The sequence below is a fragment of the Hylobates moloch genome, unplaced genomic scaffold (assembly GCF_009828535.3).
Source record: "Hylobates moloch isolate HMO894 unplaced genomic scaffold, HMol_V3 SCAFFOLD_5, whole genome shotgun sequence".
Taxonomy (NCBI): Eukaryota; Metazoa; Chordata; class Mammalia; order Primates; family Hylobatidae; genus Hylobates; species Hylobates moloch.
Genome location: NW_026652280.1, coordinates 143,671,000 through 143,684,283, shown reverse-complemented (window position 1 = coordinate 143,684,283; position 13,284 = coordinate 143,671,000). Strand labels below are relative to the sequence as shown.

At 37.3% G+C, this 13,284-nt stretch overlaps 1 long non-coding RNA gene across 1 annotated transcript; it reads left to right on the top strand.

Annotated features, from left to right (window-relative positions):
* Positions 1 to 5,945: 5,945 nt before the first annotated feature.
* On the top strand, positions 5,946 to 10,825 carry LOC131383640 (uncharacterized). Its single transcript, XR_009213805.1, has 3 exons — positions 5,946 to 6,013; positions 10,498 to 10,567; positions 10,703 to 10,825. It is a non-coding gene; the product is annotated as an uncharacterized LOC131383640 (long non-coding RNA).
* The last annotated feature ends 2,459 nt before the right edge of the window (positions 10,826 to 13,284 follow it).

Genomic DNA, 13,284 nt, shown 5'->3' with positions numbered 1-13,284 from the left:
GAGTGCAGTGGCGTAATCTCGGCTCACTGCAAGCTCCGCCTCCCAGGTTCATGCCATTCTTCCGCCTCAGCCTCCCGAGTAGCTGGGACTACAGGCGCCCGCCACTGCGCCCAGCTAATTTTTTGCATTTTTGGTAGAGAGGGGTTTCACCATGGTCTCGATCTCCTGACCTCGTGATCCGCCCGCCTCGGCCTCCCAAAGTGCTGGGATTACAGGCATGAGCCACCGCGCCCAGCCTGTCAATTGTGTTTTTAACTGTGGCTGTCCTAAGATGTTTTGACATCCATACACAATTGTTGTCTTGTTTTGGTCCTCTTTAAAAGGTGGTTTATAATCAGCTATAGAACTCTAACAGGTGTTCTTAAATACAGGTTTCTGCTAAGTTTGAAGATTGTGACACTAGAATAGAAGAAACAACTTTCAGAACTCTCATGGAAAACTGGAATGTTCATGAATATCAAACAGAACAGGAGTTAACTGCATGGACTGAACTACAGAAGCTATTCACAGCTTGGAGCAATTAAGTAAAGTATACTCCTATAAACAAAATTTGAGCATATTTGTTTCTCTCTACCTATTTCTCCAGAATTTGGAAACTATTTGTAAGTATTCTTAATTTATGGCAATATAGTTATTTGCCTAAATGCAATAAGGATCTGTTTTTCTTTGTAACAAGACACAGTTGGAGAAACTGGTTATTTTACCAGTGCTTTCACTGGAATGGCATGTTTTCCTTTAAGGAATCAAATTTGACTTGTAAAGCCAATAAAAGACCCTTGGAGAACTGGCTTCATATCTTGCCTACACAGTCCCTTTACAGGGTTTCCGACCTGTGGTAAGTAAAGAATGTCACTTTCTAACAAGTCCAGGAGCCCCAAGTTATCTTAGGATCTCAAGAGGAGAAGAATTTACCCAACTCATAGGTATCTGAGGGTACAAACTCACGGCAGGGCTTGGCTCGGCTCTAAAAAAGTCTTATCTAAGATTCCTTTTATGGAACAGAGTTTCATCCAAACCAATTTAAAAAGAGCTTATGTGAAAAATAATTATTCTTGCTGCACTTTATACAAATAATCAGGCCAAGGATAATAAACAAATGGATCTTATCATGATTTGTGTTTATTAAAAATAGAAAACTGGAGAGAACTATTATGTTTCAAGAACTATGGTACACTTATTATTAAATTCTAGTCTCACCAGTTGTTTTTAAGTTTGTTTCTGAAATTTAGGCTAACGCTCCTTATTCGTGTAAACCAACCAGGATCTCTGATGGCTGCTCAGAAGAAACAAGAGGGTTGGGTAAGTAAAAATCTGAATCGGTATTCTAATTCTGGGCATATACTGGAATCATGTAGTAAACCCCATATTAGCTTGGTTCCAACAGTTGTCCAGTTCATGGAAAGTCTTCTAATTTAGTTTACTTGGGCTATGTTACTTATTTTGCTTTTCTTTTGTGGAATATATTGCTGTTGTACTATTTATGTAGGAATGAGGATAAGCTTACTCAACATTTTCTTAAACACTTATTCATCTCCCAGATATCACCTGTTGTCAGAACTAAAGAGGTATGAATGACCCTCACCATACTGATGCTTTCTGACTGAGTGCCTCTCTACTCTGAACATGAGAGACTCTCATATTTAGACAGGAATATCATTGCCCCTATTCAGCCTGTAGAAGTTACAGAAGATGGATGTTCGTCTCTCTGCAACCCTTAGGATTAAGGGTGCTCTTATAAGAGGGAGGGGGAAAGTGTCAGAGGTGTTAGAGTCAGAGCAACTCCATCTTGAATAGGAGCTGGGTAAAATGAGGCTGAGACCTACGGGGCTGCATTCACAGACAGTTAAAACATTCCAAGTCACAGGATGAGAGAGGAGGTCGGCACAAGATAAAGGTCATAAAGACCTTGCCGATAAAACGGGTTGCAGTAAAGAAGCCAGCCAAGACCCACCAAAACCAAGATGGCGATGAGAGTGACTTCTGGTTGTACTCACTGCTACCCTCCCACCAGCACCAGGACAGTTTACAGGTGCCATGGCAACATCAGGAAGTTACCCTATATGGTCTAAAAAGTAGAGGCCTGAATATGGGATAGCCATGTTCAGGCTACTATGGAGTAGTAGTACTATGGAGTAGCCACTCTTTTATTCCTTTACTTTATAAACTTGCTTTCACTTTACTCTATGGACTCGCCCTGAATTCTTTCTTGCAGAAGATCTGAGAACCATCTCTTGGGGTCTGGATCTGGACCCCTTTCCTTTAACAGTCTCACCACTTACTAGTAAGTTTCTTACAAAATTGTTATTTTCCTGGTCTTATAAAGTGTTCATTAATTTATAGAATAGACTTTACACATAAATGATGCCAGTACAATTAAACTGAATGACAGTATTTGAAACTGTTCACTATACTTTTCTAGATAAATCTATCTCAATAGTTATACTTTAAGGAGTTATAATTCTATCTTTCTGTCACAAACAGCAATTTTTCAAAATGGCTTGAGGGAATCCACATACTCATAACACACATTTACACTCAAATTTTGGGGATAATAATATATTGAATATCCCCCCCTTAATTAAAACAAGTTTCTTTTTGGATAAATTGTAGGTAATTTTTAGTTCAATACTCTTCGACAGGAACACACAAGCTTAAGTTAACTGTATTATAGTTCTGACTACTTTTACTGCTGGCGGAGAATCTGTATGGGTCTGCAGCAACCTCAATTCCCGCCTTCTCAGAAGACAGAATTCGACAGAGGGGCATAAGGCAGAAAGAGAACCTGAGGCAAATTTTAGAGCAGAAGTGAAAGTTTACTAAAAAGCTTTAGAGCAGGAATGAAAGGAAGTGAAGTACACTTGGAAGAGGGCCAGGCTGGCGACTTGAGAGATCAAGTGTGCGGTTGGACCTTTTGAGTTGAAGTTTTATTTGTTGGCATATATCTGGGGTCTTGCGTCCCTTCTTCTCAATTCTTCCCTTGGGGTGGGATGTTTGCATGTGCCTTGGCCTGCTAGCGCTTGGGAGGTGAACATGTACAGTGAATTTACTGGAGCTGTATGCATGCTCACTTGAGGCATTCTTCCTTTACCAGTCAAATGTTCCTAGAATGTCATGTGCCAGTTAAATTTTGCCATTTTGCCTCTTAATGATCATGCTTACGTCCACTCACCCAGCTCCTGAGATCTTATCAGGAAGCTACTGAACACCAATTTCAGGTTTTTTTTCTATCTATCAGGACACTGCCTTTCCCTGGTGTCAGCTGTGACCAATTATTATTTTAGAGAGGCAGTTAACCACCTGATGGTCACTTGACATTCGTGGTGTGTGTGTGTGTGTGTGTGTGTGTGTGTGTGTGTGTGTGTGTGTAGTGGGGGGAGCCCTCTCCTGCCCCGCTCATGCCTGACTAGCTACCTACTGTAACATTTCTTGTTTCTTTTTTAAAAAATAGTGTCCAGAATTATGGTGATCACTACCAAAATATCAAAATCAGAAGCTCTTGAATATTTATTCAGCCTGTTATCAATTATTAACAACAGAAGCTCATTACATTTAGTTATTTAGAAGTATATATTGAGATTCAGTTTTCCCCTCAGATTTTCCCTTCTATGACTTCCATATTGATATTTTTCTATAGTCAGTAATGGTGGTGTATGCTTTACATTGTTCTTTTCAAGCAGAGTTTATGAGAAACATAACCTAAGTTGAAATTTTGGAGTTTTGAGCATTAATTTTTATTCACGTTGAAGTGAAGTGAGAACTTTTTGTGAGTAAATTTTGCAGCTGTCCACTCTAGTTCTTCTGTGACCATGTGTGCAGGTGAGGTTATCACAGAAGTCCTCAGATAAGGTCACTAGAGAGTGATGACTCTGCCTTCCCTCGGGTGATTTGTTACATGATGAACATAGTGTATGTGAAGTTCAGTTTTTTGTCAGATTATGTAACCTTGAATTCACTGCTGCCTTCGTCAAAACTTTGGCTGTGCAATCAGTATTCCTTGAGGACTTAATAAAAATAAAGTTTATTCACTTGAGGAGTTAAAAAAAATACATATGCCTAAGACTCACCTATAGAAATTCTGATTCTGTTATTTGGGGATAGGAATATGGCAACTCTATTTTTCTTTTATAACCTATGGTTGATTCTGAAAAATAATGAGGATTAGAAACTACTTTTATAAGTACTTTAAGTTACATTCCTGAATCATGTCAGGGAACCTCAAACTCCCAATTGCCAGAAAAAGCTGTAAATTTGATTTGAACTTTTTTAGGAGACAAAACTCTGAGGCTGCACATATTCGAACAGTCTCACCCAACCTCCATTGAGTCTACTTGGATTATGGGCTTGGGGTGAGACCTGGAGCATCATGATGGTACAGAATGTACTGCACATTGAGGTACTTCATTACATGTGATCCTGTCTAGATAGTGGGGCAGGAAAAGATTCCCAAACCATGCCAAGACCCTCTTCCTATTGAACTCGTCTCCACTGACACCCCTGTGAACTGCCCCCACAACCCCTACTTCCTCCAGGAGTCAGATCAGACTCTGGTTCCCACATTATTTTGTTTGAATCTCTATTAACAGCTTTTATTATCCTGATGGGTTAGAGTTAGCCATGTGTTTCTTGGTCTTTCCCTGAGTCTTCCCTTTGAGTACACAGACATTGACTCTCCAGTACTTTTCCCATCGACATCATCCAACATGATGTCTTTCAAAAAGGTATGTTCAGTGAAGAGATGTTCCTAGATCCCAAATATAAGCTGAATCCTAAGAACATAACTGATACTGCTTCGTTTGCAAAGTTAATATACAATCAGTTATAACAATTGCCTTCTTGAATTGGTTTTTTATTACTTGTCACAATTAATACTGTAACAAATTTTCACACACTTAGTGGCCAAAACAACACAAACTTATTATCTCACAGTTCTGTAGGTCAGAAATCCAGGTAGAATTCACTGGTTCCTCCACATACCACCTTCCAAAGCCAAAATCAAGGTGTCAGCTTACTCATATTTTGTTGTGCTAGGAGAGGATCCACTTAGCTCATTTAAGTTGTTGGCTACGCTCAGTGTCTTGCAGTTGTAGGCCCCAGTGCCTATTACTATGCTGGCTGTCACCTGGGAGCCTCTCTCAGCTCCTGAAGACCACTTGCATTCTTTGTCTTGTCTCCAGCCAGCAAGCAGGAGTCCTTTTTATGCATCCGGTACCCTGATCTCCCTTTCTGATGTATGTCTTCTGTCTCTAGCTTGAAAAACGTTCTCTCCTTTTAAGTGCGTATATGATGCGATTGGGCCCTGGTGATCCAAAATAATCTCCCATCGTAATTATATCTGCAAAGTCTGTTTTGTTATGAAACATAAAATATTCACAGATTTTAGGGTTTTAGGGAATGGACATACTTGGGGATGGTTTTTCTACCTACTAGACTTTTGTACACCTATTGTCACTCTCCTTTTTCCCCTGTCCATTTGCTATTTACCACTGTAACTCATGAGGATTTCTGCTATCATGTATCACCTTTTCATAGAGCTAGTCTAATTATATTAGTCAGGGTTGTCCAGGATGGATAGATGGATGGATGGATAGATAGATAGATAGATAGATAGATAGATAGATAGATAGATAGATAGATAGACAGACAGACAAGTGGTAATTCATTAGGGGAAGTGGCTCACGGTATTACGTAGTCTGAGAAGTCAGTCTCATGATAGGCTCTGTGCAAGCTGGAGACCCTGGGTTGCAGGTAGCCTGGCTCGGTCCAAGTCTAAAGGCATCAGAACCGGGGAAGCCAAAGGTATAACTCTCTGTCCAAGGCTAAATAAGGTGGGAGAGCCTTAGAAGCTGCTAGCACAAGTCACAGAGTCCAAAGGCCAAAAAGCCTAGAGTTCTAATGTCCAAGGGCAGGGTAAGAAGGGTCTCCCCGCTCCAGGAGCAACAGAATTCACCTTTTCTTTGCCTTTTTGTTCCACAGGGACCCCCAGCCTACTGGATGGTTTCTAATCACCTTGAAGGTAAATCTTTCCAATCAGTCCACTGAGGCACATGCCAATCTCCTCAGAAACACCCTCGTAAATACACCCAGAAATAATGGTTTTCCATCTATCTAGGTTATTTCTTAATCCAGTCAAAATGACACCAAAAATTAACCATTACACTAATGCTTAATCAAAAGGCTGGTGAGATGCTACCTCTTTAGGTAGACTCTGATAGATAGCTGGGAACTGTTGATACCACAACCTCTCTTCCCTCCCAAAGAAATACTGATACTTTGAAACTAGTTTTCTTCTTTCTTATTCTTATTCTAACTAAGCCTTAGCACACCATGATCCAGAATATACTGGCTTCATATTTGATTATCTCTGAGCTCATAACATGTCTTCACTTTAGAAGCTGCAGAGAATATTTTTCTGAATTTATATAAATACTTTTTCTTATTAACTTACAAGAATGAGCATGAGTCATTTAAAATGTGTGATTCCCAGTGGATTTAATCTATAATTCTTTAAATGCAGAAAAATAAATCGGATATTGAAGATGTGTTCTCCTGGAGTTTACCAAAAGAAAACAATGTATATTTAAATTGCAACTTCAAGATTTGTTTCACTTTAAAAAGAACCAACCCTGTCTTAAAATACAATAGCATTTTGTGTTAAAGGCTAAATTACTAAAACACATTTATTTAAAATAAAATCATAATAGTCTCAAGAGCTGCATCTTATCACACTTATTTGTCACCAAAAAATAGTGTTGTGTACAGATGGCAGCAATGATGTAATGTAATATATGTCAAGAATATTTGTTAAGATAACACTGGGGGCCAAGGCTTTACAGCAACTGCAGTCCTTTCTTGGTGAGCTTGCTTTTAAAAAACGATTTCTCATCCATTCAGACAGGTTCTTTTGCTGAAAGTCTCCAAAGACTATTTCATTATTGTACCTTTTCAATGACTTTCCATAAAGGAATACAAGATGTGAATCTGGCTTTTAATATGTACCATTTAAAGTAGTTATCAATGATACATTAGTCATTCCATACAGTGCCCCTGTGAGGTGGGTGAGTGAATAATTATAGGTGACCTTCAGACAAGTGAGGATCTAATGTAGCCTTGAAGGCTTCTAAGTATGGAGTGTTTTCTTTGATGAGTGAGTAATCACTGAGTCATTAGCATGACATTTGAGAAGTCATTAGGGATTTGTAAGTAAAACAAACCTATTTTTCTTAGTCATGATAATGGGCTACTGTTCTTACCTGTAATGCTGGATTTTAGCTTTTTCTTTTCTTATCTCAAGATTTATCACTTAATGGGTATATTTTCCTTCAGGAAAGGACAAACTTTGTGGAGCTATCAGAAGCAACAATGTTTAATAAAAACAATTTTTTTTTCAATTGTAAAACAAAAGAAAAAGACAAGAAAAAAATGGATTCCTACTTTCTCTTCCATGGCTAATTTCAAAAACAATAACAACAAAAAAGTCATTTCAAAGCAATTCTAAATGTTTAACTTCAGTTTATAAAACTGACCTGTTCAGTTGCCTTGAATGAATCATTTATCTTGTTAGTTACCTCATTAAATCTGTCAAACTATCTCAGCTTCTCTGGAGGCTGAAGCAGGAGGATCACTGGCGCACAGGAGTTTGAGGCTGCAGTGATCTATGACCATGCCACTGCACTCCAGCCTGTGACAGGGTAAGACCCTGTCTCAGAAAAAAAAAAAAAAAAAGACTATGAACAATGTATGGAAAGACATTTGCCATCCATTTTTGTATCCCACATACCCTGAATAGGGTAGGTGCTTAATAAGTACTTGTTGAATAATGATGCCAATTTCTTTTTGTATTCACTTTTATTCAATAACCTCTTTCTCTCTCTACCTCAAAGTTATAGGAAAGGAAGGGAAAATAAGTGGGGAGTGGGTGAAGCATTCTCTGCTTTTGATACTTTTTTTCTGGTTGAGTTACATTCAAGAAAAGAAACAATTTAGGCAGTAAGGGATTGAGTACTCACTCTACCAACATTTATTTTTGCTTATCCAATGCACAAAAAGAATGATGAGAAATCATTTCTCTCTAGTTTAATGTTATTTCCCATTTTTTATTTCCATATTTATTCCAACCTGTTAACTTTATTTCTTCTTCCCTGTGATGATCTCCCCCGATTCCGTCTTCTGCAGCATTTTCTCTTCTTGTTATTCAATTAACAAGAGACCCTAGGATAAAAACCTTTCATCTTTATAGACTAATTGTCCTTTTCTTCTTAGACATAAAAAACTAGATAGGCATACAAATATACATCAATTGAGTTGTGAAGGTTAAAAACGATTTACTTTTCTTACTTTCATCTTTTCTTCATTTTCCTCATGCTTTTTTTCTATTTATGTTTTCAATGCCCTTCTTCAATTTTATTTATCTTTCTGTTCTTTAGAGATAATTAGCAGTGTGTCACTTTTTACACTCAATCTCCAAGGCAGAAGCTACTTCATAATTAGTTTGAATAGTTATGCCAACCTGAACAGTCCTTGGCAGCAGTTTAGTTAGGTACTAGAAGCATATGGTAAGGATTTTGTTCAGTATATAGCAGAATCAATATGGTGTTGATCTAAATTTATTTATTGTAACAACACCTGAAAGCAAGCTTTCATTTAAAGCAAGACACACTTGCCTTAATCAGATGGTCAATAATTGCAACAACTAAGAGAAATTGAATTGCTTTACTCAGAAATTGCGTCATTTATTAAAGGAGGGGACACAATATGACTGAAATTGTCTTCCAACTCTTTCAGATTTGGTTTGCCCTATATTAGGAACAAGCAAAAAAGACTGATAAGAAGAGCCTTTGTCATTTCATCTGGAGGATACTTATAAGGTCTAACTATCAATCAACAAAAACTCTTGTTCATACATCGATTCATTCATTCATTTACTGATTGAAGAAACATTTATTGAGCTACTAGCATGTGTCAGGGCACTGTGCTAAGAACTAAGACAATTTTTTTTTTGCTTATCCACAAAAATTTGCTTATTACAAATTTTTGTCTTAGTTTGGGCAAAACCACCCAGTGAGTAAGTAGCAGAGATAAGATAAGAATACTGACCTCTTGCTTCTATGAGTCCTAAGTGAAAAGTCTTACAGTGGAAATTTCCAAACTCATTTACTGAGAAAGCAGCTGTACAAAATCAGCCAAGCTTAATATAAAATAAAATGGAGAGTTTTTTTATAGCTAATTTATTGTTTATCTATTTTTTAAATGCACCATGTTTAGTTTCCATGGAATCTGTGAATTTGTGGGGAATATAGTGTACTTTTCTAAGGTCAGATGCTTAAGTTCTTTCAAACATCTGACCTAAGAGTTAAAGTGAGAGACAGGATGATTAAATGGAAAGTGGGTGGAACAGGCAGCGTGGATACTCCATGCTGAAAATGTGTGGCCTTAAAATTTTTGAAGGGTCTTTTGAGTTAGCTGATGTAATTGCTTCTAAAGCTCTAAACTCACCACAGTAAGTAGAGCTGCTTTTAAATGTGCCCACAGTCCCAGAATTTTCTCTTCACTCCCCTTTACCACTTGGTTGTACTGACACACAGTTACACAACTAAACTCAACACAGGTAGGAAATAAACTACAAGGTCCTGTTTTCTTTCCCTACTCTCTCATCTATAGTAGTTCTTCTCATTTCCTATTTCTGAAAAATGGGCATCTTGCCATGTACCTCACACTACTATGCAAACAAATTAATAAATGAAAATAATTCGGCCAGGTATGGTGGCTCACGCTTGTAATCCCAGCACTTTGAGAGGCTGAGGCAGGAGGATCAGTTGAGGTCAGAGTTTGAGACCAGTCTGGCCAACATGGTGAAACCCCATCTCTACTAAAAATACAAAAATTAGCCGGGCATGGTGGTGCACGCCTGTAATCCCAGCTACTCAGGAGGCTGAGGCAGGAGAATAGCTTGAACCCAGGAGCCAGGAGGCGGAGGTTGAAGTGAGCTGAGATCACACCATTGCATTGTAGCCTGAGCGACAGAATAAGACTCTGTCTCAAAATAAAATAAAATAAAAAGTCTATGCAAAGTCCTATTCAAATATGATAATGCAATTTAAAGTTCCTAATCGTTCATTCTGAAGGGCAACGTTGGTAAAGGAGAAAGTATTCAATGCTTATCTCACAGTCTTGCAAGAGTTGCGCTTATATAACTAGGAACCAAATCACTTTTGATATTTTTGGCGTATTTGTACCTTTTTGAAAAAATGTTTTGAGAAAGCCATAAATGAGATGTTTGTAGATACAGTTATAATTGTCAATATTCTTAAAGAAAGTAATATAAATTTGGGGGGAAAGACTCCCTCTCACTCTGTAAGCTTCTAATAGTGAATCTAGCTCAGATGAATAAGAAAATTATTATTGAGCAAACATTTTAGTGATACTATTCCTTTTGCTTCCACCTTTTCTCCGTGATACATGTGAAGCCAGTTACCTGATGATATTATTCTTTATCTGCAGTTTCCGGCTGGCGAAGGAACACCCAAGGATTCCATGACAATACTTCATATTTCAAGCCTATAACTTCAGGGTAATAATGTCTTATATTTGTAATATGCTTTCATGTTTCACAATTTACAAAGAATTTTTACATGAATTGACTTTTTGTTTCTTTAAAAAGTCACTTAAGATGGGTAAGGCAAGAATCCTTCCTTTCATTTTATAGATGAGCCATGTGATGTCAGAAGTGTGATGTGCCATGCTCCACTACAGACAGGAAGTGGAATAGCCAGGAACTTGAATCCAAGCCTTCTCATGCCAAAATTCTCCTTTGATAAGTGAAGGGACCCTCATCACTCCAAAGGTAAATGAAATCATTATGTAGCAAATGAAGACCCAAAGAACATTTTTATTGACTCTCTATTGCTGAATATTTTTTTTTTTTTTTCTGTAAATCTTTCTCGGATCGATTCTTTGTTTTACAATGCACACTCATCCCATGATATATTAAAGAAAAACAAATAAATTGAATTTTTGATTCTAGAAGAATATATGGAGGGTTTAATTCAGTCAGTTTAATCTCTTACAACCAAGAACCCTAATAAACTGTGACAAATACATTATCAGCGAAACTGGCAAGTTGTTTAACTTATTGTCTTAAAGTTTTTTAACTTTAAAATGGGGATTATAATCATACCTACCTCAGATAATCATATGAGAACTAAATAATTTAATACGTATAACGCTCTTACTAAAAGTGCCTGGCACACAATAGGCACTATGATGGTTATCAGTGATTAACTATTATTAGTGAATAGGTTATAATGATAACACATTAACTGGTGCTTTAATTATTCCAAGTAGTTTTAAAATCACATGAATTTAAATAAACTTTCTTTTTCTTTTCTTTAAGATTTTCACATATTATTTCAAAGGCTGAGGTTTTCAAACAGAAAAGATAAGTTTTATTAAGATTAAGTAACCTCCAGGGTTAGAGTTTAGAAAAGAAGGTCAGTGCTACAAATCCTGAGTGTGTTTTGGACTTACAGATTTTTAGATATTTCGACCTAGGAGCATCCTGGCAGTTTCAGACTAAGCATAGAGTGCTCTCTTGCTTCAGTAATTGGCACTTAGAGTAATAATTACATCAATCATGCTGTCCAGAAACATACAGTATTTAGACTTAATGGGAAGAAAACAACTTATTAGAAAAATTCTGTTAATAATGTTAATCTTCTATATTAAGCCCCTGTGCATATATCAACAGAAATGAATGATCACATTTGAGAGACTAAAAGTTCTCCTCAATTCATGATTCTGTTCACTGCATTATCTTACCAATGAGGCCCAGTCTTCAGGGAATTGACAGCTTATTAGTTATTCATTTTGAAATAAAACCTCTTTTTTGTAGGATATGGAGTTTAGATAGGAAATAGATGGATTAATGGCTAATTTTAAAAGGAAGAAGGGAGGGAGGGAGGAAGGAGAGAAGAAAGGAAAGGAAAGAAGGGAAAGTGAAAGGGGTGGAGGGAGGGAAGAATGGAGGAAGGCAGGAAGAATTGAGAATTCTTTTAGTTTCAAATAACAGGTAAAGAAAAACAAACCTCCAGCTAGTTTAAGAAAATTTACTTTGTGAATACTCAAGTGTCTCACACAACTAAAGACCACAAATGCATCTGAGTGTTGAGGACGATTAGAACTAGAGTGAAGGTACCATCAAGAATTTTTGTCCATTTTGTTTTAATGTGGGAAACAAGACTGTGAACAGTTCCTAAATTTTACATCTAAGAATCAACCATACCATGGAGATTGACTTGATATTTTCTTTGTCCAAGACCACAGTTCCTAGGGAAGGGATTTACTGGTCTAGATTTAGTGAAGTTGGAGCCTCAGTCCCACTCACTGTGACTGGGGTGGGAAGGGAAAGAAGTGGGGCATTGTAATCAGCCCAGTTTGGATGAATTATATACTCTTCAACCAATCACCTATGGTCAGGGGTCAGGGTCATTACTAATTTGCTTGTGCCTGCTCCCACTATGTGAGGGTAAGGGAGAATAGTTGCTAGAAAAGGGGTATAGACAGGTAGCCCTATTGCATCCCACTGAAATTCATTTGTTTATAAAACATTCATACAACTAATGTTTAATGAGCAACATCTATGTTCTAGGTGCTGGGGGTACAGCAATAAACAAAGCAAACACACTGAACTTATAGAGAGCTTGCATTGTTTTTATTAGACAATGATTTCAGAACATTATGGTTACTATTCCCATGATTTTACACCCACCTCCAGAGAATTTAAACTATCCAAAGTTTTTGTTTTTTAATTTTTTAAACTTGGAGCTAAAATTAGTTCTTACACCATTCAATTTGAACACAGTAGAAAAATTTGGTTTTGGATGATACACTGCTACTTTTGGTTGATCAAAGTCTGAAGTGTCTACCAGGAGGTTGCATGTTTCAATGTTAGTGTTTTTTACCCACTTTTTTCTTAGGTTTTCTTTTTTTCTTTTCTTTTTAGATCTCTCTACTTGTTCCTCAAAGGAGCAGTCTATTTTTAATTTGGTAAGTAAGTTATAGCCTTGGAACCTAATTTGGTAAGGCTTCTGAGACTTGATCAACTTGGCCTTTTTTTTTTTATGTTTAAAATTTTTTTTTTTTATTATTATACTTTAGGTTTTAGGGTACATGTCCACAATGTGCAGGTTTGTTACATATGTATCCATGTGCCATGTTGATTTCCTGCACCCATTAACTCGTCATTTAGCATTAGGTATATCTCCTAATGCTGTCCCTCCCCCCTCCCCC